Source organism: Haliotis cracherodii, unplaced genomic scaffold (genome assembly GCF_022045235.1).
Source record: "Haliotis cracherodii isolate W230 unplaced genomic scaffold, xgHalCrac1.p SCAF_15, whole genome shotgun sequence".
NCBI classification, from domain to species: domain Eukaryota; kingdom Metazoa; phylum Mollusca; class Gastropoda; order Lepetellida; family Haliotidae; genus Haliotis; species Haliotis cracherodii.
The window spans coordinates 13,871,771-13,896,231 of record NW_027266270.1 but is presented as its reverse complement, the minus strand read 5'-3'; the positions used below and the strand labels follow the sequence as shown (position 1 = coordinate 13,896,231).

General features: G+C 38.3%; 1 protein-coding gene and 1 long non-coding RNA gene across 2 annotated transcripts in view; both read right to left on the bottom strand.

Annotated features, from left to right (window-relative positions):
* LOC139462303 (ephrin-A2-like) overlaps positions 1-24,461 on the bottom strand; it is a 343,146-nt gene that overhangs the window by 203,022 nt on the left and 115,663 nt on the right. The window lies entirely within an intron of this gene.
* On the bottom strand, positions 22,416-23,778 carry LOC139461832 (uncharacterized). The gene is made up of 3 exons (XR_011653002.1): positions 23,693-23,778; positions 23,098-23,188; positions 22,416-22,594 (listed from the first exon to the last, which is right to left on the bottom strand). It is a non-coding gene; the product is annotated as an uncharacterized lncRNA (long non-coding RNA).

The window sequence follows — 24,461 nt, the reverse complement described above, 5'->3', positions numbered from 1 at the left end:
CAAGAATCTTGATTCCCAAGGAATCCCTTATCATCCACACACAATTCCACCATCTAAATCTGATGCCTAATTTTTAATATAATCTTTTCTTAATTTGCTTGGCTCTATGAGATGAACAGATCCACCACACAACCCCAGGGCTCGGCAACTCTGCTGTTCTTGCCAAAGCTATGATCGTCACACAACCCTTGACATTATTTAAAAATATTTCAATCTGAAAACGATACTAAAGACGCCTCCAGGAGACATTCTGAACTTTCTCTAAGATCTCCTGTATCAACATGACAATAAACAATCGCTTAGAAAGCAGTTTTTATTTGAAATGGCAAAAAACACTTTCTTCTATCTGTAAAAGTTTTTCTCTAAAATTTCAGTACGTTCTTTACGACTTCTAGTATGCCGTAGATGGTCATAGCAAGACTGTATGGCCAGTTAAGTAGTAAGCGTTGTGACATTTGCTGCTGATCAAATCTCTTGAGAGTGTTTCATGCACACTGGCACATATATCAGACAGTTGATTGACGTTTCACTATTCTCGTACATTTCATCTGCTCTAGAGAGTGGGCTGGAGGTTTCCCTTGTGAATGTCTCGTCTATTGCAAACGTACATGAAATAAGTTTCAAAGCCATGACAATGCACATGCATATTATGTGAGTCCAATTTATGTGATTGGGGGACTAATTACATCTCTTTAGATGGAAATGTTCCAATAAATTTGTATTACACACATTTGATTTTCAGCACACATGAAGCCATTGTCTACAGAGAGTACTTCCTGGGCGATTTATCTCCTACCAAAGAAGGAGGGGTGTCATCTAGGAGGCCGACTCATTGACACAGCAACAGCTTAGAAATAGGGTGAGTGAGTGGGTTTTGTGTTGCTTTCAGCAATATTTCAGCAATATCACCAGGGGGAACACAAGGGATGACATGATACAGGTCATGACATGATACGTATCATGATACATAGGTCACGATACAATATGTATCGCGATAAGCATATTTACGTCAAACTATGTCAAACTTCTTGACTAGAAGTATTTCAGATCAGGTTTAAAAGGTAAAGCTTGCTGTTCATCCTTGAGAGTGCCAGTTTGTAGAGTCACATCCTTGAGAATGCCAGTTTGTGCTGTCACATCCTTGAGAGTGCCAGTTTGTCGACATTCGGATCCTTGAGAGTGCCAGTTTGTAGAGTCACATCCTTGAGAGTGCCAGTTTGTCGACATTCGGATCCTTGAGAGTACCAGTTTGTAGTCACATCCTTGACAGTGCCAGTTTGTAGTCACATCCTTGAGATTGCCAGTTTGTAGTCACATCCTTGAGAGCGCCAGTTTGTAGTCACATCCTTGAGAGTGCCAGTTTGTAGTCACATCCTTGACAGTGCCAGTTTGTAGTCACATCCTTGACAGTGCCAGTTTGTAGTCACATCCTTGACAGTGCCAGTTTGTAGTCACATCCTTGACAGTGCCAGTTTGTAGAGTCACATCCTTGACAGTGCCAGTTTGTTGACAGTCGGATCTTTGAGAGTACCAGTTTATAGACTCATATCTTAAAGAGTGCCAATTTGTGGTGTCACATCCTTGAGAGTGCCAGTTTGTTGACAGTCGGATCTTTGAGAGTGCCAGTTTGTTGACAGTCGGATCTTTGAGAGTACCAGTTTGTGGTGTCACACCCTGGACAGTGCCAGGTTCTAGAGTCACATCCTTGAGAGTGCCAGTTTGTGGTGTCACATCCTTGAGAGTGCCAGTTTGTTGACAGTCGGATCTTTGAGAGTACCAGTTTATAGACTCATATCTTAAAGAGTACCAGTTTGTGGTGTCACATCCTTGAGAGTGCCAGTTTGTTGACAGTCGGATCTTTGAGAGTGCCAGTTTGTTGACAGTCACATCCTTGAGAGTGCCAGTTTGTGGTGTCACATCCTTGAGAGTGCCAGTTTGTAGACAAATGGCATATGGACATTTTGTATATGTTTCTTGACATGACTTTCTTGACACCATGAACAAATTGTGACAAAAATCATAGGAGATCCCAGGAGATGAACGGACTGAAACCTTTGTCTGATGACAATTCCTTCACAGACGCCCCAACATTACACTGCCACAGTCTCCCAGCCTTTGTATCGCTGGACCAAAGCTACTGCAAGGCTTCAGAATGGAAGAGTGATGTTGATATTACTTTGCAGGACAAACACCTTGCCATATTTCTCTACATATAGGAATCAATCAACTGAATGACCTTTCATGTCAGTTTCTGAAATGTACACATATCGTATCAGTGTCCAATTTGACGGAAATGAACACGGCAGGGAAACTCGTCAGGGAAACTCGTCATCTCTGACAACAAATCTGACGAATGACCTTTACATTTCTACAGAGAGTGATGTCCATCGTGCTTCACATGATGATCGGTCAGTCAGTGAATGGTCAAATGATTAGGAAAGCCATAGTGGATGTTTCTATCTATGGCTTCTTTGCCATTGTCAAGGTGAAATGAGATAATATGGCGTCTGTCATGTCTGACAGTCTCCGTCGTAAATATATGGACATGAAGGTACAGATTCAGGGCTAAAGGTGAGGTGAGGTGAGGTGAGGTGAGGTGAGGTGGGTTGAGGTGAGGTGAGGTGAGGTGAGGTGAGGTGAGGTGAGGTGAGGTGAGGTGAGGTGAGGTGAGGTGAGGTGAGGTGAGGTGAGGTGAGGTGAGGTGGGGTTTAACATTGTGTCCAAGATAATTGCACTTAAACAGTCACATGCATGCACATGTGTGTGTGGCTGCTTAAATTGAACTACCGGTAGTCCAGACTAATGCCGATTTTTTAGTGCTACCCCACTGAGGTACCATGCCGCAGTTTAGCATGAATACCCCACTCAGACACAGTATACTGACTCCGACCTGACCAGTCCTTGTTTTAACCAGTTAATGCCGAACGCCAGACAGGGTAACAACAAGTACCATTTTCAAACCTCTTTTAGTATGACGCAGCCGGGAATCAAATGCCGACCTTCTGCTCTCTGGGTGGACGCTCTACCACTAGACCACGGAGGCAGTCCACTTGTCCTTGTAAACATATACGTATGTTGACAAGAAAAAGCGAGGACCTTGTACACATGTATACAAATAAGAGAGGTAATATATACTTCTAATCTTTCAGAAACCATTTGCTCTCAGTCTGCAAAGCAATGAGACACATATCACGTACATTCCACGTATCCGATTAAAGGAAACGAGACTAAAATTAACTTTATTTTGGGACAAAAATACACCCCTTAATTAAAATGGCTAGACTAGTTCCAAAGTCCCTTAATAGTCATATTGACATTAAACCGACAGTTTACGAAGATATACCTTCTTGTGCACTTAGCTATTACAGGAGTAGGGAATGCTATACTTAGCGGTCAGCTGGCGCGGGTTGTGGTCAGTTATTGACCAAGTTCCTCTAGTTATGGTCCTACCTAGCCATTACTGGTCATTGTCAGACGAAGCTAATTACCTCCCTTTGTTCGAAGCTCTTTGATTTGATGGAGAGAAATGCCAAGAATTGACTTACTGTTTTGACAGCCTGTCTTTGTTGTGATAATCAAAAGAGTGATTTAAAATATCCATATTTCCCATGTGTCATCATCTCTTTCGACGGAATAACGTTTCCCTTGTTCGGGCATTATGGCCGCGGTTCATCGTGTGTAATAAAAGGATGTGCCATGCTTGTTAACAGATTATGGCAATAATATCTTTTCATCTGATTGAGTGACAATTAGTCATAATTTAGCTGACATCTGAGAAATCTATGACCGCAACTAATGATTGATTTCATCTTCATAATATCCTGGAACCAGTTCATAATAATATTGTCTCAGTCCCTATTGGACAGGTCTTCATATGATTCGAGAAGTATTATGTTAGCAGACAATGATCACTAAGGATTTATCATTTCTGATCTATTTTTCACAAAATCCTACATAATGTCTGTTCTGCGCCTATTTCATTGTTCCATGCATCAGATCGGCAGACCACCATCTGGTATACCCTGTGTGATCAATTTCAAATTAATTTCAAATATGACTAGCCAATTCAAAGCAAGATAAAATCTTGAATCCCTTTTCCAGCTGAATGACTCTGCTAACTGGTGGGTGTTTGCAGATAAGGCTTGAGATAAGACTGTTCAGCGTTCACGAGGTTAGCATCATCAGTTCAGCTTGGTGTGGCGGACACCTGTTGCTGATGTTGGCAAACCAGAGGTACCAGAAGTCTAGACGAACTTACAAACCTCCAATGAAGTCATCCTATTATTCTCCAGTTGGGTTAAATCTCATAAACAGGGATGTTATAACATCCCCGGGAATTTATAAAATATCCCAGGCGTTATATATAATATCCCGGGAAGTTTATATCATATTGCAGGGATTTTATGATACAACTTCTGTTTATATTGTAACATATGATTAAATGTTTGCTAGAAATTTATTTGGCATCAGAACACAATGTAATGAAATGTAAAACCAAATGCCAAATGTTTTCCTTATATTCCAGCAGATCGAACATGCAACCTTCACATCTGTAGCCCAGTGAGTGTACCACTAGGCTACAGACACAATGATAATAAATTTTTTAAGAATGTTTTTTTCAATGCCCATACGCCAGCAACAGATATTTCCTGTTTCCTCAGGTGCATGGAAAATGTGTTTTAAACAAAAAAATGTTAATAAATGTTGTTTTTAGTTCCTTTTTTTCAGTTTATAAGTTAGATAAAACACAGTTTTGTATGAGATTTAAAACCATTATCGTGGGAATAAATGAGAGGGGCTTGCGACCCTCAGTTTCATACCTTGGATTCGGATTATAAATCTGATAAAAACCCTCTGATCTAAAATACAATTTTCACGTATATGAAAAACTGAATTTGACCAGCTGTTTTATAAACAGACTGTGTTGTTATGCACAGATTTGATTGTTTTAGAAGATATTTCTTATCATTATGGAAAGGTCTAAGGTCGCTTCTATTGCTATGAAAAGGCTTTGATTGACAGCTACATGCAACAATACAACGCACATTTAAACATATCTTCTTATATCCCATTTTTATATTTTTCTACATGAACATGAACAGGAACACGTTCTTGATTGCCTGATTGTCTGGTTTATTTTCAACTTCCCATGTAGACTTACATCTAGTCTCTAGTCTCTGAAATGAACATATCGTACAGAAAAAAACAGTTGTTCAGTTATCTTAATAAAGATGTAATAAAAGGGAGCCCAGTGACTCTCTTCCCTGATACTGCAGTAATCTAGACTTGCCAAAACATTATAGACTTGCATGGGCTGTATTTGATATATTTGTATCAGGGTCTGACAGACTACTTCCCATGGTATGGCAGGAGTACTTCTGTGGTGTGTCAGACAACACCTCCCCCCCCTTCCGAAATCCCCCTAATTCTAGGTATGAAAAAGTGCCTTATACAGAGCGGTATACGGTACTTGTTCATGTGAAAATTATATTAGAGGCTGGAGCTACCAGTAAAGCAGGACATGCTTACCCTTTTTGTGAACACCTGGTGTTATCAGTGATTAATCCTTGATTAATCAGTGTCAACTCAGTTTATTGCCTATTACAGTGATTGACCGATTGGACTATCATGTAGGTACGATGTATTTACAGCAACCAAAACAAACAAAGCTTGTCAGTGTAGATAATCTTCATTGTGTCACAACTGCAGACAGAAACTGCTCAGTCCTAACTGTTGATCATGTCCGGTCAAAATTTCCGGCGCATATAACGGTTTCCGGACCCCTTCTTATCACTGATTTCAGTGATCAATTTTCAAGTTTTCACCACTAGTTTGCCCTGACGCTGGGTGTAATCTGATTATTCTATGTCATTGATGTTACATATTTCTATTTTATTGAAAAGAAATAAATAGTAACACAACTTAATAAACATTTTCTTTCCATTATGAGTTTGGTGATTCATCAAATCAAAGTCCATCTTATTACGTTTTCTTAATTCTGTTTTCTTTTAAAAATTCAATGAAATCCCACAGAATGTCTTTACTTCTAAAATTCTGTTTCCTTTCAATTTTAATGTAACCCCTAATCAGTCCTTTAAGGTATCCTTTAGATTTTTATATTAGTTTCATTAGGCTGGCCATATAAGGCAAAAACAATGTCAATTTCACTTCAAAATGACATGATGTAATACAAGGAATATTAAATGGTAAAAACTTCATCAACTTGAAATGTACATTGGAAACACATGTAACATTTCAGACAATATTACAAATTGAATGGAAACATCAAGCATCAATTGTCAAGCCATCTTGTTTTTTATTAGTCCCATACCTCCTTGAGAAATTGCTCTTGCTCATGCAATATTCTAATAATTCTAAAAATAGACCCATTTCCAGAACACATATGAGACGCAATGCGAATCAATTAAGGAAAGCATAGCAGTTCACGTACTTTCTAAGTCAGGTTAACCAGCTTTGGTTGGAATTGAATTGATTAAAAATACTTTGAAGCTTTGATTACAAAAATATATGCAAAAACATTGATTATCTATAAAAAATATTGTCTACACCTTGAAAGGACATCAAAGTTTTAGAGAAAGGATGCAATTATGTTGGCAAATTGGTTTTATTTACTTTCAGAAAGATCAAAGAGAACGCATGATATGAAATGCACAAGAAAGATTTGGCTAATGATTGACGTTGATGTTGGAAATATACACCCTGTCAGATCCAGATTTATACTGGGAGGGGTTCCAGCAAACTGCACCGAGCAGACAAGACAGTGTCTCATGACGGGGGTGCCGTTATGTCATTATGTTGAGTGAGTGAGTGAGTGAGTATGTTTTACGCCGCTTTTAGCAATATTCCAGCAATATCACGGCGGGAGACACCAGAAATGGGCTTCACACATTGTACCCATGACGGAATCGAACCCGGGTCTCCGGTGTGATGAGCGAACGCTTTAACCACTAGGCTACCCGACCGCCCCCATTATGTTGAAATAGACATGCAATTGTGATGTACATTTCTCCCAGCCGATAGATCCATGATAAGGCTTTGACACACTGATATGTTGCAAATGTTTTTTATATGAGCATGCAAATGTAGCATATTGTTACAATATCACAGTAGGAGTGTAAAATGAGCTTTACACGTTGTTTTTGTTTATTTTATGTTTAACCCTTTCGCCCCGACTGCCCGATTTATCGGGCAGCATAAACCGTGTCCCAGTACCCGGCTGCCCGAAAAATCGGGCGAGAACAGTCCAAGCCCCACACCCGGCTGCCCGATAAATCGGGCGGCGCGAGCGTGTTTACAAAATCGCTCTTTCTACTTCCTTTCTCGTGTGTAATCTCGTTCTAAATATGGAAACGAGATCTACACGTGATTGACACGTCATTCTATGGAATTTCCCCGTCTTTATGGCGCGAAAATCGCGGATGTCACCTGTTTTCGCGACAGGTATTTTTCTCGCTTGAATCGTAAATCAAGCGTAATGGCGGCCAACTACGATTCGGATAGCGATCAGATGATTAACAACGACTCTATCGGGAATAATAATGTGTTTGAATTGAATAATTTAAGCGAAGGGGAGAGGGAATTTCGCGAATATTTTGGTGAAGATTTTGACGGTTTCGACGAGGTGTCCCCCCCGCCAACTTTCAAGAATGGGAGTGGCAGAGGGATCACAACAGTTGAGACATGAGGGATTTTGAAGAGGCGACCGGACTCAAGAATATATATATATTGACACGTACGGTGAGTGAAGAGTCATGCTATTGAATTTTTCCAACTGTTTTACAATGATTCTGTGTTTGAACAGATTATCAGTGCGACGAATGAGAATGCAGCCTACACGTGAACGAGCGATCACAACAACAACAAAGGTGAGTGGCATGACGTATTTGTTTCTTTTTTTTTAATTTATTTTTCTGATCGCAATCCGAATTGTAGTTTGCCGGTTTGTCGTATGTCCTTATATTTCGCTCAATTTGAATAAAATTTATTTCTATAATCATGTTTGTTCTCTTGTTTTTTACAGCTTAATTTAAATTTTAGTAACTGTATAAATTATTTATTTATTGATTGATTTAATAAAGTACTGATTTAATTTATTATGCAGTTGTAAATAGCAGTGTATTGTAAATATGTTATCACAACTTTTATATTTGCAGAACTTGAATTTACGATCTTTCTGTCCTTTTACAATCTTTCCCTCTTCAGATCAATCTGTGATATCTTCCCTGTGATGTCATTCTTATAGTAGCTGTGGTTCAATGTTCATGTAATGTGATAAATTACTTTTTAAAAACTTAAATACTTAATTTTTGTTTCAAATCCTGAAAAAGAACAAAATAAATCAAATATTTGTTTTTACCTGTGTTAACGAGTTTACCTGCGTTAACAAGTTTACCTGTGTTAACGAGTTTACCTAAGAGGCTGTAGGTGTATCATAAGTAATATGTGACATCAGTATAGAAAACAAAGTCAGTACCAAGAGTTGTAAACTTGTTTATTTGTTTACAGATGTGCATGAAGAGAATTTACCTGTAACACCTGCGATTACCTGTGCCGTCCAAGATGACAAGACCACTGTGTTATGTTTACCTTGTATCTGTGATTTAGTTTTGTGATTTTTAATACAATTTGAGCCAAAATTCATTGTCTGTTTTCATTTTTTCAGTGTTTTCAAGTTTTATTTCACTTGTAAACACCTGTAATTAGATAATGACAAAGGTTAGAGACAATAACAACAAAGAATATTAAAGTATACTTAATCCTCTTTACAATGGTATATGATCAATGTATATTAAAAGCAAGTTTCTGGTAGAAAAAGTGCATCAAAAATGATGGTGTGATTTTCCAATAATACTGCCAGGGAGGCCAGTGTACAGGCCTTGTCAGTGTCAGGGACTGCAGGGTTTCAAGGGACATAACTCTGGGGCAGCCAGTGATGAAAGAGTTAACGCCGCACTCATCAATATATTACCGCTATATGATGGCGGTCTGTAAATAATCAAGTCTGGGCCAGACAATCCAGTGATTGACATCTTGATAATCGATCCTCGCAAGTGAGATCGATGACATGCATCAACAAAGTCAGCAAGCCTGACCACCCGATGCCGTTAGTTTCCTCTTACGACAAGCATAGTCACCTTTTACGGCAAGCATGGGTTGCTGAAGACCTATTCTACCCCGGAATTCACAGGTCTTCACACATTGTACCCATGTGGCGTATTGAAACCGGGCTTTGGCACAACAGACAAATGCTTTTACCACAAGGCTACCCCACTGCTCCTGAGAAAGATGTATGTGATTATTCACTGTGTGTTTGTCGTTTTATGCAGCACTCAGCAATATTCCAGCTATATATCACAGCCGCATGGAAATAATAAAATCTGGTCCAGACAATTCAGTGATTGATATTATGAGCAACAATCAATGATGTCAGGGTATGTTGACATGCCATCAACACTGTCACCGAGCCTGACAACCCAATTCAATAAGTTACCTCTTAGGACCAGGATAGGTCGGTAGTGACCAGTTCTTACTCAGAATCCTCACAAGTTCTCACTTCAGCCGCTGCCGTGAATATATGTCATTATACAACAAACATATATCCTTGAGTCAATGTTACAATACAAGCGAAATATCCTAAAGTCAATGTCACAATACAACTGATATATATCCTTGAGTCAATGTCACAATACAACAGACATATATCCTTGAGTCAATGTCACAATACAACCGATCTATCCTTGAGTCATTGTCACAATATAACAGATATATCCATGAGTCAATGTCACAATACAACAGATATATCCTTGAATCAATGTCACAATACAACAGATATATATCCTTGAGTCAATGTCACAACATAACAGATATATCCTTGAGTCAGTGTCACAATACAACATATATACCCTTGAGCCCAGTATTTTTGTTATCCTTACTTCAAATATGACACAACATTCTGGATATGACTCAAGACATACGGAAGATTGCTGACAATAATCACAGATATGACTCAAGACATACGGAAGATAACAGACAATAATCACAGATATGACTCAAGACATAAGGAAGATAACGGACAATAATCACAGATATGACTCAAGACATACGGAAGATAACAGACAATAATCACAGATATGACTCAAGACATACAGAAGATAACGGACAATAATCACAGATATGACTCAAGACATACAGAAGATAACAGACAATAATCACAGATATGACTCAAGACATAAGGAAGATAACGGACAATAATCACAGATATGACTCAAGACATACAGAAGATAACAGACAATAATCACAGATATGACTCAAGACATACAGAAGATAACAGACAATAATCACAGATATGACTCAAGACATACAGAAGATAACAGACAATAATCACAGATATGACTCAAGACATACAGAAGATAACAGACAATAATCACAGATATGACTCAAGACATACAGAAGATAGCTGACAATAATCACAGATATGACTCAAGACATACGGAAGATAACGGACAATAATCACAGATATGACTCAAGACATACAGAAGATAACAGACAATAATCACAGATATGACTCAAGACATACAGAAGATAACTGACAATAATCACAGATATGACTCAAGACATACAGAAGATAACTGACAATAATCACAGACATGACTCAAGACATACAGAAGATAACAGACAATAATCACAGACATGACTCAAGACATACAGAAGATAACGGACAATAATCACAGATATGACTCAAGACATACGGAAGATAGCAGACAATAATCACAGATATGACTCAAGACATACAGAAGATAACAGACAATAATCACAGATATGACTCAAGACATACAGAAGATAACAGACAATAATCACAGATATGACTCAAGACATACAGAAGATAGCTGACAATAATCACAGATATGACTCAAGACATACGGAAGATAACGGACAATAATCACAGATATGACTCAAGACATACAGAAGATAACTGACAATAATCACAGATATGACTCAAGACATACGGAAGATAACTGACAATAATCACAGATATGACTCAAGACATACAGAAGATAACAGACAATAATCACAGACATGACTCAAGACATACAGAAGATAACAGACAATAATCACAGACATGACTCAAGACATACAGAAGATAACGGACAATAATCACAGATATGACTCAAGACATACGGAAGATAGCAGACAATAATCACAGATATGACTCAAGACATACAGAAGATAACGGACAATAATCACAGATATGACTCAAGACATACAGAAGATAACTGACAATAATCACAGATATGACTCAAGACATACGGAAGATAACGGACAATAATCACAGATATGACTCAAGACATACGGAAGATAACGGACAATAATCACAGATATGACTCAAGACATACGGAAGATAGCGGACAATAATCACAGATATGACTCAAGACATACAGAAGATAATGGACAATAGTCACAGATATGACTCAAGACATACGGAAGATAACAGACAATAATCACAGATATGACTCAAGACATACGGAAGATAACGGACAATAATTAGAGATATGACTCAAGACATACGGAAGATAACAGACAATAATCACAGATATGACTCAAGACATACGGAAGATAACTGACAATAATCACAGATATTACTCAAGACATACAGAAGATAACGGACAATAATCACAGATATGACTCAAGACATACAGAAGATAACGGACAATAATCACAGATATTACTCAAGACATACGGAAGATAGCAGACAATAATCACAGATATGACTCAAGACATACAGAAGATAACGGACAATAATCACAGATATGACTCAAGACATACGGAAGATAACAGACAATAATCACAGATATGACTCAAGACATACAGAAGATAACAGACAATAATCACAGATATGACTCAAGACATACGGAAGATAACGGACAATAATTACAGATATTACTCAAGACATACAGAAGATAACAGACAATAATCACAGATATGACTCAAGACATACAGAAGATAACAGACAATAATCACAGATATGACTCAAGACATACGGAAGATAACGGACAATAATTACAGATATTACTCAAGTCTCAAATGATGTTCCTCAACTTCTAAAATTAAGATCTCATAATTCTTAACATTCTATAAACAGTCATCCCCAAAACAAATTTCCTTGATGATTAGGAACTAGCCATATCCCCTGGCCAATAAAATCCTAATTAGGGATTAACGCCATTCAGCCCCTGGGTAGAAACTCCCAGGGGGGCAATCAAGGGGCCGACTCACTCCCCCTGTAGACCTAAGTCTTTAATGCTTGTTATGGAAGCAACATCGGACACAGGAACTAATGCAGATATGGATGCACACAGCATGAAACTGACCACACCTCGCTGATTGCCAATGGCTGACCTGTCATGCATTAGTACAACATAAATGGTTTATTTCAGGATGATTAATTATTAAAACAGCATGATGCATGTGTGCCAGTCTATATAGCAATATTTATGTTCGGACAAAGTGTGACCAAGTGACCCTTAGTGACCTCAAATGACTGACAGATTTGGCTGTAACAACGTCTTTCATCTGACCTAGTCGAGGAGAAGAGTCTTTCTGAAGAAATCAGCTGATTTGTAGAACCGTAATACATTTTGACCACATCAAAGAATTTATACTTTTGATCTAAAATTCAATGAAAAACGCTAAAGAGCCACACTCGAAAAACCATCAACATAATTACATGTTTTATGTTGCCGGCGACTTTGAAAATTTGGTTTGATTTTTGTAATTATTGACAATTTTGGATGGTGTGAATGGAAAATAGTGTAATTACAAATTCGGAGAACTAAAGAAATGCCGTTGGGTGTTGTTCATCTCGAGAAGTCAGGCTACAATTAACAACCTCCACTTTCACAACTTCCGACTTCAGGTGTCAATATTGATCTTGATCTATCAAGAACTGTTTTCTTATTGTTACTTCAGCTGTTTATTTCAACACATCATGAAAACAATAAAAGATGTGATTCTTACAGATGAAGCTATTTGATACCTTGAAGTATCATAAAAAAAGTAAGAAAATCCCATATGCAATGTTTGTTTGGTTGTTTGTTGTTTAACGCCACGCTCAGCAATAGTCAAGCTATATGATGGAGGTCTGTGGATAATCGAGTTTGGACCACACAATCCAGTGATTGACATCATGAGCATCGATCTATGCAATTGGATTACGATGACATGCTTCAACCACGTCAGCGAGCCTGACCACACAATCCCATTAGTCGCCTCTCATGACAAGCCTGGTTACAGAGTGTCAATTCTTAACCAGATCTTCACAGTATTTCTGCAGGGAATACTTTTGGGAGAACTGATTATTTATAACTGAAGCAATGTGATACCTACACCTGTAATATATTTATACATGTAAACATCATAAAGCCAAAACACTATTAACATAAAAATTTCCAGTTAATGAAGTAAATTGATACCTAAAAAATATAATAAATTGTTATTAGTACGTCAAACTACATATTTTGTTGGTTTGTTTCTCATGATTTATGATCAAAGTGTCATTCAAAAAGCAATAGACTTAATGCATGACTGTAATATATTATATATTTTGTGATGAAATTCAATATTTACCTGACAACATGAATTTGACTTTTTTACTTGAATGAAAAAAAACACTTTCTGCTTGTCCTACTTTCAATTACAGCACTATGGTTTTCAAAGTAAAACAGAATACTGTGACAAATACTGTCAGTTTATTATGTATTTAATTAGCACCATGTTTAACCTGGCTGACTATGTCGTCATGACATATGGTGGGGGTTCATGTTATCAACCAGCGGTTTGCCTGGAACTGCCCATTTACATTCAAATTGGAGATACAGAAATCAAATATAACATTCCAGAATGTTTTGTTTTGCTCATATTCAGAACTGCAAAACCACCACGCAGATTGGATCATTTGAAACTTGACCCGACGTGACCTCCTATGGATGAGATGTTCGCATTCAGAGAAATTACCATGTCTGCATGTCATGCAAAATATTTCATGTCAGTATGCAGTAACATGACCGTCGGAAAACACAAAACAAAATTTATGGTTTATCTTAACGTGAGAGTCAAATGGCAGACATCACCATACATATTAACTCACTTGTTACAAGTGTGAGTGCATGTTATTTTATGCCACATTCCAGCTTATTATGGCAGACTGCAAATAATCTAATCTTGACCAGACACCCAGTGGTTGACAGCATGAACAACAATATATTTTGCATCAGGTTACCATGACTATTGACCAGGTCACTGTAAAAGCCTGATCCTCATTTGGCCAGACTTCTATTTATTTTTGGTTTACGTATTTGCTGACTGCATAAAATTGAAATGTCAAAAAACCTAAAAAATGAAAAACAGTGTTTTTATTATTTTGCCTGAAAAACATGTGTAAAATGTCAAAAAACAACTCCTTTATTGTCACTGTCAATATCACTAAATCATTTAAAGTACCATAACTTAAACCGGTTTAAAATTCATCTCAAAAGCTTCAAATGAATTATAACGACAGAACATGTTTTTTTCCCTAATCCTTCTGCCCCCATGTTTTTCTAGCAACTATACATTTTGAGGAAATGAAAAACATTATTTAAAATGGTTTGGATAAAAATCCTGTCCCCTTTCATTAAAGTCTGGCATTAGTTGGGTATCAAGACAAACAGGGGACGCTGACGGACCATTCCTGGAATCCCCACAGGGTCAACGTTTTAATAAAAAATATATCACGTTAATAAAAAACAATAAAACTGTTACATCTGATCGCAAGTCCTGCCTATAACAACCATATTCATAACCTTTTCTGGAAGCTATTCCCTAGCTGAGAGATATATATTAACCTTTTGAAATTGATTTCTAAAAATATATTTTCAGCTCAGAGGAGTCTATCAAACATCTCATCAGTCTGTCTCTTCCATTCTCTTCTGGTACAAGTAATATCTCAGACTAGAAAAAAAACCCTCGTTGTTAAGGTTCCTTGAATGACCTTGACCTGCCGTTAAGTCCAGCTCTCCGAACAATCACAATCATTCTACCAACTAAGTATTCTCTGCTTGTGGGCATTTCTGACTCAACCAACATTTTTTCCCAATATTAGCCAAATCATCGCGGCATCCAGACCACCCCACTTCATGTCCAAATGACCGTTAGGAGCATAAAGCGCTAATGATCGCTTCCTACCAACGGATCTTCTGAGATTTTCAACGGAATCCTCACATGAGACCTCAGTAGTAGATTCCGCATCTTGGTTCCCATGGTAACAGATTAAAATATACATCACTGCAATTCCTTCAGGTGCTTTTACAAAGACGTCAGTTGTTATTTCGACACCTGAGTCTTAGAAAATACCGCTGCAAGATGTACCTTTAGCATTTTTTTTAGTGGAAATCGCCACTGAAATTAATTCAGGAACTAATTGAAGCCCTGCGGGTCAAAGAGTTTTCTTAGGGGACTATCTGTCACCATTAAATTGATGGCTTTTACACTGATATATTAGATTGTTTTCCACAGGGGCTTGAATCACAGCTTGTGACTTCTTGAAGGGAGGGTGTTGATGAGATATAAACGAAGAAAAGTGTAGATTTCCGTATAAGGAGTGTTAGTGAAAGATCAGGGACATTAGCAAAAGAGATGCCATTTGTCATCAGCTGCTTTGGTAAAAGATGAAGCACATGCCAGGAGATGAGAACAAGTGAAATTGATTAACAGTGAGATCACTAAGGAAATGTTATGGTATGCGCTTATGAAATTGACATGTGTACATTTCTACATTACCGGCCATTTGAAGGCATGATGAAGTAGAGGCACTGGTTGTTTTTCTAGCCCGAACTGCTATAAAACGATCCTTCGAGGAATTTGCTACCTCTCAGGAACCAAGATAAAGTTCCATTGATCAAGAAATTGTACACAAAATGCCATTTTGAATGTTAGAATCTGTACTTTAGAAAGAAAGTGTTATCCCAAACATAACATTTGTTACCTTAAATAAATTGTACTGACAATAATTTCAACACTAAATTGGTAAGTTAATTTTATCATAATAAATCAATAATTTGTAATGATTATAATTCTAACACTAAATTTGGAGATACCATTATTAAAATATACTACTCAATTTTTGATAAGGATATTCTTTATCATTTCTTGATTTACATCAGTATCCTTATCAAATGTTGAATAGTATAAATCAATAAACTGTGATGACAATAATTTTTAAACTTAATTGGTAATTTAAGCTCATCATAAAAATCCAATTTTGTGTAATTAATTTTTATATTTTGGTGAAACTAATTTAATTTTTATCATGTTAAATATACACAATGAGGGCTGCAGATTCAAATATCAGGGCAATCATTGAGTTCAATGTCAAATTAGTCTTGGCATATTCTTCAACATATTCTCATATAAACAAAGAAGTGCAACCAGAAGTATTTGACCAAAATTTGCGCAAATTGACAGGGGATGCACGATTTAAATTTTTAATTATTTTTGTCACTGCAGCTGCATTTAGAAGGACACTGGACAAAGGGATTCCATCACCATCAGCAACGCTGTCTGGTTGGCGTCATGAAGCATGGATGTCGTTAATAGCAACACAAACATTCCTGAAATAAACAAGCTCCATGTGATGTGTCCATCTTCAATGATTAATGACACCAACTTGACTCAGTACTTGGATTCGTGACAATGAAAAGATGCAGTTCATTCTTTCCCCTTGCATGAATTCTTTATGGAAACTCATTCATGTGACATTAGAGTTTGTGCTATGCACTTGAAAAGTACAAGTTGAGCAGAGGTGTTCTTTCTGCACATAACAAGGTGTCAGTCTTGTACAACCAGCAAAATGTACATCTCAAAGACATGCTCATTAGACTTCTCCTGCTCCGATGAAGCAACTGCTACGTTGCATCCAGTAATTATCTCGCTCCTCTGCGAAGAAGACAATGGAAATGTCAGTGTTGGTATTGAGGGTTAGCTGCACGTTGTTACAGTGTTTAAAGGAGGTCTCTGTTCCTTGCTGTAATATTGTTTACGCTAATGGTGTGTCAGGCCCCTGCAGTGCCCAAATCTCTGACATTGGTGCTTATGTCATGGTAACTTTGGTTTTCTGGTGGAGTTTGGATGTACTGAGTGGGTGGGTGGGTGGTTGGGCGAGGGAGTGGGAGTTGGTAAGAATTGGTCTTCAGCAAACCATGCTTGTCTTAAAAGGTAACTGCTTGTGGGTGGGTAGGTGGATGCGTGGGTGAGAGAGTAAGTGAGTGAGAGTGAGTGTGAGTGTGAGTGTGAGTGTGAGAGAGTGAGTGAGTGAGTGTGAGTGAGTGTGAGTGAGTTAGTGAGTGAGTGTGAGAGAGTAAGTGAGTGAGTGAGTGTGAGTGTGAGAGAGTAAGTGAGTGTGAGTGAGTGAGTGAGTGTGAGTGAGTGAGTGTGAGTGAGTTAGTGTGAGAGAGTAAGTGAGTGAGAGTGAGTGAGTGTGAGTGAGTAAGTGAGTGAGAGTGAGTGTGAGAGAGTGAGTGAGTGAGTGTGAGAGAGTAAGTGAGTGAGTGAGTGTGAGTGTGAGAGAGTAAGTGAGTGTGAGTGAGTGAGTGAGTGAGTGAGTGAGTGAGTGAGTGAGTGAGTGTGAGAGTGAGTGAGTGAGCGTGTATGACTGGGTGGGTGGGAGGGAGCGAGGCTGGGAAGGCGGGTGAGTGAGTGAGTGAGTGAGTGAGTGAGAATTGGTCTTCAGCAAATGATGCTTGTCTTAAAAGGTGACTGCTTGTGGATGCGTGTGTGGGTGAGTGAGTGAATGAGAGGGTGTGAGTGAGTGAGCGAGTGTGAGAGAGTAAGTGAGTGAGTGAGTGTGAGAGAGTGAGTGTGAGAGGGTGAGTGAGTGAGTGAGTGTGAGAGAGTAAGTGTGAGAGTGAGTGAGTGAGTGAGTGAGTGAGTGAGAGTGAGCGTGTATGACTGGGTGGGTGGGAGGAAGCGAGGCTGGGAAGGCGGGCGAGCGAGTGAGTGAGAATTGGTTAGAATTGATTTTCAGCAACCCCTGCTTGTCTTAAAAGGCGACTTTGCTTGTCGAAAGAGGTGACTAACAGTATCAGGTGGTCAGGTTCGCTGACTTGGTTGATCCATTTCATCATAATCCAATTGTGAGTATTGATGCTAATAATGTCAATCACTGGATTGTCTGGTCCGGATTTGATTATGTACAGACCTCCATCATATAGCTGGAACATGCTGAGTGCGGCATCATACAAAAAAACAAATCATGTTTTTTGCTGATCTTGCAAAAAATGAAATATTCATGCAATATGGGGTATAAAAAACTTGGGAAGTTTTAAATACTTCTTACCAGACAATGTCAGATTTGTTATCTACATTTTGTTTGGAAGTGTCCCGGTCAGGGTAGCATATGTAAATTGCCAGATAGATACGAAAATTCAGACCATTATGTACTCCTTTGGTGTAATCAAGAGCCTGACTCCATGACGCTCAAAACAAACAGACCAACTTAAGTTTCTCCCAAATGATAGACCTGTCAGCCAGTCTGTATTATTTAATTGAATGACATTACCATGAGTGTAATAAAAGACTGCTGTAATCATGGGTCTAAATCAGGCCTTGACAGTCTCTATTCTGTCTCGGTGGAAGATATTTCACAGTCGTAATCCACCGCGCACGTCGATTTCTGGTATGTCGTGCATTGCGTTGGAAACAGTCATGTGTAAGTAATTGAAATTGCTACCTTGACTCGAAGACCTACCATCTAAGGCTTTGGTAATGATGCTACGTCTTTTACTTTGTGATTGCTATAGATCAAGGAATAACGAGAAATCGACAGCTCAGTCATTGCTGTCTGAGTCATGTCGTACACTGCAAATTTCAAAGACGTGATTGTGATAAATTGCGACCACACATGCAGAAAAAAGGCCTAATTTTGCCTGACTTTCCAAAAAGCACTACCTTGTGATTTGTCTTGGACTACGAGTTGACACAAATGGCAGCCTTTTTTTTCAGTGAAATATAGCAAACATGGTTCGTGTGAACATTTGATATTACTACAAAGGAAAAAATGTTTCTGTTCACTCATATTTATTGCAGCTGCTCTTTAGCAATAAAACATGCATCACAGAAATTCGCCGATAAAATCACAACAATGTTCACTGAATAGCGCCTTAAATGCCATGGTCTTGTGAAATATGGACATTTGAAATTGATAAGAATACCTTGCATATGCTGGCTAAAATTTGAAACAGACTAAATGTATGATTTGACTGAGACGAGCGGTCTATGCCATGCCAGGATCTGCTGCTATGGGTTAACATCTTGGGATGGATGATATTCAGGTGTGAATATTTATCTCACTCCCTTTAAATGCGACCCGTGACGATCCAGGGTAGAATGGGTCTTCAGCATGCCGTAAAAGGCGACTATACTTGTCGTAAGAGGCGACCAACGGGATCGGGTGGTCAGGCTCACTGACTTGGTTGATACATGTCATCAAATCCCAATAGCGTGGATTGATGCTCATGATGTCAATCACTGGATTGTCTGATCCAGACTCGATTATTTACAAACATCGTCGTATAGGTATAATATTGCTGAGTGCGGCGTTAAACAACAAACAAGCAAACAAATTTTAAATGCCTTGCAAAACTCCATAAATAATAGTTTCAAATGACTGAAATTGACAACAATTTCGGTTCCCATTTATATTAGAATATGTCACTCAAAGTGCAATATATTCATTTTATTGTCTGCTTTATAACCGATTCTGTTTCATTGAAACTGACAAGTTTATTGTTAAATGATTGTGTTAAAGGTAAATGTTATTTTCTCTCAGTGTAATGTATTCCTAAATACATCGTTCATATCTGTCACCCGATAACACAGCAGTGCCTGTTATAACTACCTTACAGCTTGTGTACATGAAAGCCACTCTATACATGTGTGACACTGCAATAAGAAAACGATCTAGGTCGGAGACACAGTATCAAGGTGTCATCTACTTCGCCAGTTTCACGCTGATCATTGTACATATCAAATGAGACCATGTGGACCCCCCTGCTTCCTTTTCACAAGAGCAGGTGACTTAAGACGAAGAGCTGGTTTTCCTCGAATTTCTGATAATTCTCTCCAAGACAATGCCTCTCCCCTAATCTATTGCAAATTTACGAAATTCACGACAGAGTGACAGCCCTATGTCAACTGTAGAGCTCAGGTGGGCTGCTAAAGACCTATCACATTTCACAAAACTGTTTAATCAGGACAAGAAAGTCCAATGTCGATTTATTCCCCATTCATCTTGTGAGTTTGGAGGTGAGTGTGATCTCGTCCTCCGAGCGGCCGACCACTGAGGTTTGATGAATGCACATTTCACCTGCGTCGAGTTTCCAGCCATGTGGTGTCAGTTTCACGTTCATTACAGTCAGACCTTATGCTGGTGTTCTGCCGTGCAACTGGGCTAGATTTTTGCACTATCAACACAAAATATCAAATGATTCAGCAACGCACCTCATTTATAAGAAAGTGATACACAGATTGTCAAGCACGTGGTTTTCTCACTTAATGAAACTGTGAAATGAGAGGGTGTAACATGCATTGCTATGATTAGACTTGACAAAATTGTAAAAAAATCAATGTAAATAAGTGAAACACGCAAAGATGTTCATTTCATGTCCTCTCATGTATGTTTCATTCACACTAGGTGTGTCATATGAGCAATAGCATCAGTTCAGAGGATCAATTACATAAAACATGTGCACTTAGTGTAATGACAATTTAGAAGCCTGTGTTAAGTACTGCTGTTGTAATCAGTTTGGGAAAAATATATTTTTTAGGTCACCAAGAGACAACAAAAATATTTCCAGACTACTACACATCGGTTGTAATTTCTTTTTTCTTTAACACATCTTTGTATCTTGGTACATTCTGCAAACTTCAGATTGCCTACTCTTTTAAGATGGGAGTACAAAAAATATAAACAGCTAGAACTAATTAATAAGACAGATATTTTATAACCAGATGCTTCCAAACGAAATTAAAATGGTTTGATTAATGTTCCATTGTGTTTGACTGGTGGTCATAGTATTTTTCAAATTTTGCTAAAAATCATAGCACTAATTACACAAATCAGAACTGACTTTCAAATTGAAAACTACCCTTACAAAAAAAAAAGGCCAGAAAAGATGCATCCGAGACCGCCTTAATCATTCCCCGCAAGGCACATTTTTACCTTCTCCACAGGGTCTTAAGGAAGTCTCTAGATATTCCCGGCAAATGTCTCCACACCATCTCGGCAAACTACTCCAACTTGCAGCTTGCTGAGAAGTATCCAAGACTTCCTCACAGTACCTACTGAAGTAGTCTCCGATACTTCCTCAGAATTAACCTTATATGGCTAATTAAATATGCTTTGAACCATCTCGGCAAACCCACTTAGGAAGTCCCTGATTATTCTCCACAAACGTGTGTGACATAATCAAAGATGTTTCTAATGCATCCCCACAACACTTGCAAGGAAGTCTCCGAAGCATCTTCGCAAACCTATCAGGGGTAATTAAATATGCTTTGAACCATCCCGGGAAACCTTCTAAGAAAGTCCCCGAATAGTCTCCACAAACTATTATTAGGTAATCAAAGATGTTTCTGAAGCATCCCAGCAAAACTTGCAAGGAAGTCTCCGAAGCATCTTCGCAAACCTATCAGGGGTAATTAAATATGCTTTGAACCATCCTGGGAAACCTTCTTAGGAAGTCCCCGAATAGTCTCCACAAACTATTATTAGGTAATCAAAGATGTTTCTGAAGCATCCCAGCAAAACTTGCAAGGAAGTCTCCAAAGCATCTTTGCAAACCTATCAGGGGTAATTAAATATGCTTTGAACCATCCCGGGAAACCTTCTGAGGAAGTCCCCGAATAGTCTCCACAAACTATTATTAGATAATCAAAGATGTTTCTGAAGCATCCCAGCAAAACTTGCAAGGAAGTCTCCGAAGCATCTTCGCTAACCTATCAGGGGTAATTAAATATGCTTTGAACCATCCCGGGAAACCTTCTGAGGAAGTCCCTGGTAAGTCCCCACAAACTTGTGTTATGCAATCAAAGATGCTTCTGAAGCATCCCCACAACACTTGCAAGGAAGTCTCTGAAGTGTCTTCACAAACCTGTCATGGGTAATTTAACATGCTTTAAACCATCCCGGCAAAGTTCTAAGGAAGTCTCCATAACAAAGATGTTTCAGAGACATTTTACCTTTCCATCATTTTCAGTAATACAAAAGATGTGCTTACATCATAATCTAGTCTTTCAACAGCATCCCAGAAGTGTCTGTGAAACATCCTTGCCAAACCTGTACTGTCAAAAATGAGATAACGAAGTTGTATAGTATTCTCTTTATTTGGAGTAATAACAGCAATAACAAGTAGCCAGAGGTGGACATCATCAACAGAAGATATCATTATATGGTAGCCATCATATGAAAGTGGAAGTCATCATATGAAAGTGGAAGTCATCCTCGTCCTGGCAGGGGTCGTCATGGAAGCTGTCCTTCAAGAGGCTGAAATGGGATCAAATGTTATTGTATATCAGTGACATAAATGAGTGAGCGAGTATGGTTTTACGCCGCTTTTGCGCAATGTTCCAGCAATATCACGGCGGGGGACACCAGAAATGGGCTTCACACAATGTACCCATGTCGGGAATTGAACCCGGGTCTTTGGCGTGACGAACCATCTTTAACCACTAGGCTACCGGACAGCCCCAATCAGTGCCATAAACTAATTACTTTATGTCAGACGTCATGGAGTGAGTGAGTGAGTATGGTTTTACGCAGCTTTTAGCAATATTCCAGCAATATCATGGCGGGGGACACCAGATATGAGCTTCACACATTGTACCCATGTCGGGAATCGAACCCGGGTCTTCGGCGTGACGAGCGAACGCTTTAACCACTAAGCTACCAGACCGCCCCCAGACGTCAAGGAGACTCATTAAAAACTATTACAAAAATTACTTTTTGGGGGCTACAAAATTACTGATGTTATGGTCAAAGAAACAAACCATGGCTCATTCACTTGAAGGCATTCCTAAGCGTGCAGATCTTCTTGCTCACCACAAAGTTCCAGTTGTTTTTTCTTTGCCGGTTTCAGAACTGATGAAAAAAATAACATGTTACACTGGATGATAAATCAAAGCTTCATAATTCATGATACAGTAAAAATAAATTGCAAACAAGATAAGAGCATTAAAATTGCACTCAGGTGAAATGGTTCCAGTCCAAATGTATCATGACTTGAAAGTTACAAAACTTACCACTTGTACCAAAACTAGATTTTAAATGATGTCAATTAGTTAACATCTTGTGATTAGATATTAACTTAATATTGATATGTCCATGTAAGTTGACCAAAGCATTACACATTCAAATGTCATTGTGTTCTAGAAAAATGTAAAAAATGGTTTTGACATTTACAAGTACTCATATTGGCTCAAAAGTTAAACACAGGAAGGATATTTAGATTGTAAAACCTATTGATTCCTTACTATGATTCTGATATTAAATTATAAAAATTAAACCTTTAGTTTCATAACTTATTTAGTTACAGTTCCATTAACCTGAAATGAAATTTACCTGACACTTAACAAAGATACTGACCTTCGAGTACCACATCGGTGTCGGTAGCATCGTAAAAACACCAAGTTGCTGGCCACCAGGCAGCAACTGGCTTCTTTTCCTTGATCTCTTCTCATGAAACAGGCACATCAGCAGGAGTTCACGTCTTCCTATGAAGTATCGTTCCTTTTTTGTCTTCAAAAATCACCACAAGGAAGGGGGCTGAAAAATCAAGTTGCATTCATTAATAACCTAAAACTAAAAGGCGGGTATTGCTGGTCACAAAACAAAGTTCACACAGGCAACTTTGCCAAAATTTCAACAACCTGGTGCCAGTCCAAAACGTAATTCAGGATCTATACCGCGATGGCGATGGAGCATGTCGACGGGGAAAACGATAAGTCCACAACATTTACTGGGAACATATATCTATTTCAAACAAACGTTACAAAACATGAGTTTCCCTTACTTACGAGTTCTTAAAAAAATATCAACCAACATCCTCGTTATAAAACAGCAGGTTACAAAATGGCGGCGATTTCCGTACTAATTACCATACAACAATGGACATTTGTTTGTAAAAAAAACTAAGTTTTAATTTCAAATACAACTTAAGATAAATACAGTTTAACATAATACAAATATATAATTTGTTATCTATTAATTCAATAATTTTATAAACTTATAACTACAGTCTGCGATCATATTTCACATTTCAGTGACCAGATACATAATTTGTTTTGAAGAAATACTTTTTTATCTCAGTCCCACATCGGTGCTCTCCGTAAATTTTACGGAGAACCACGATGTG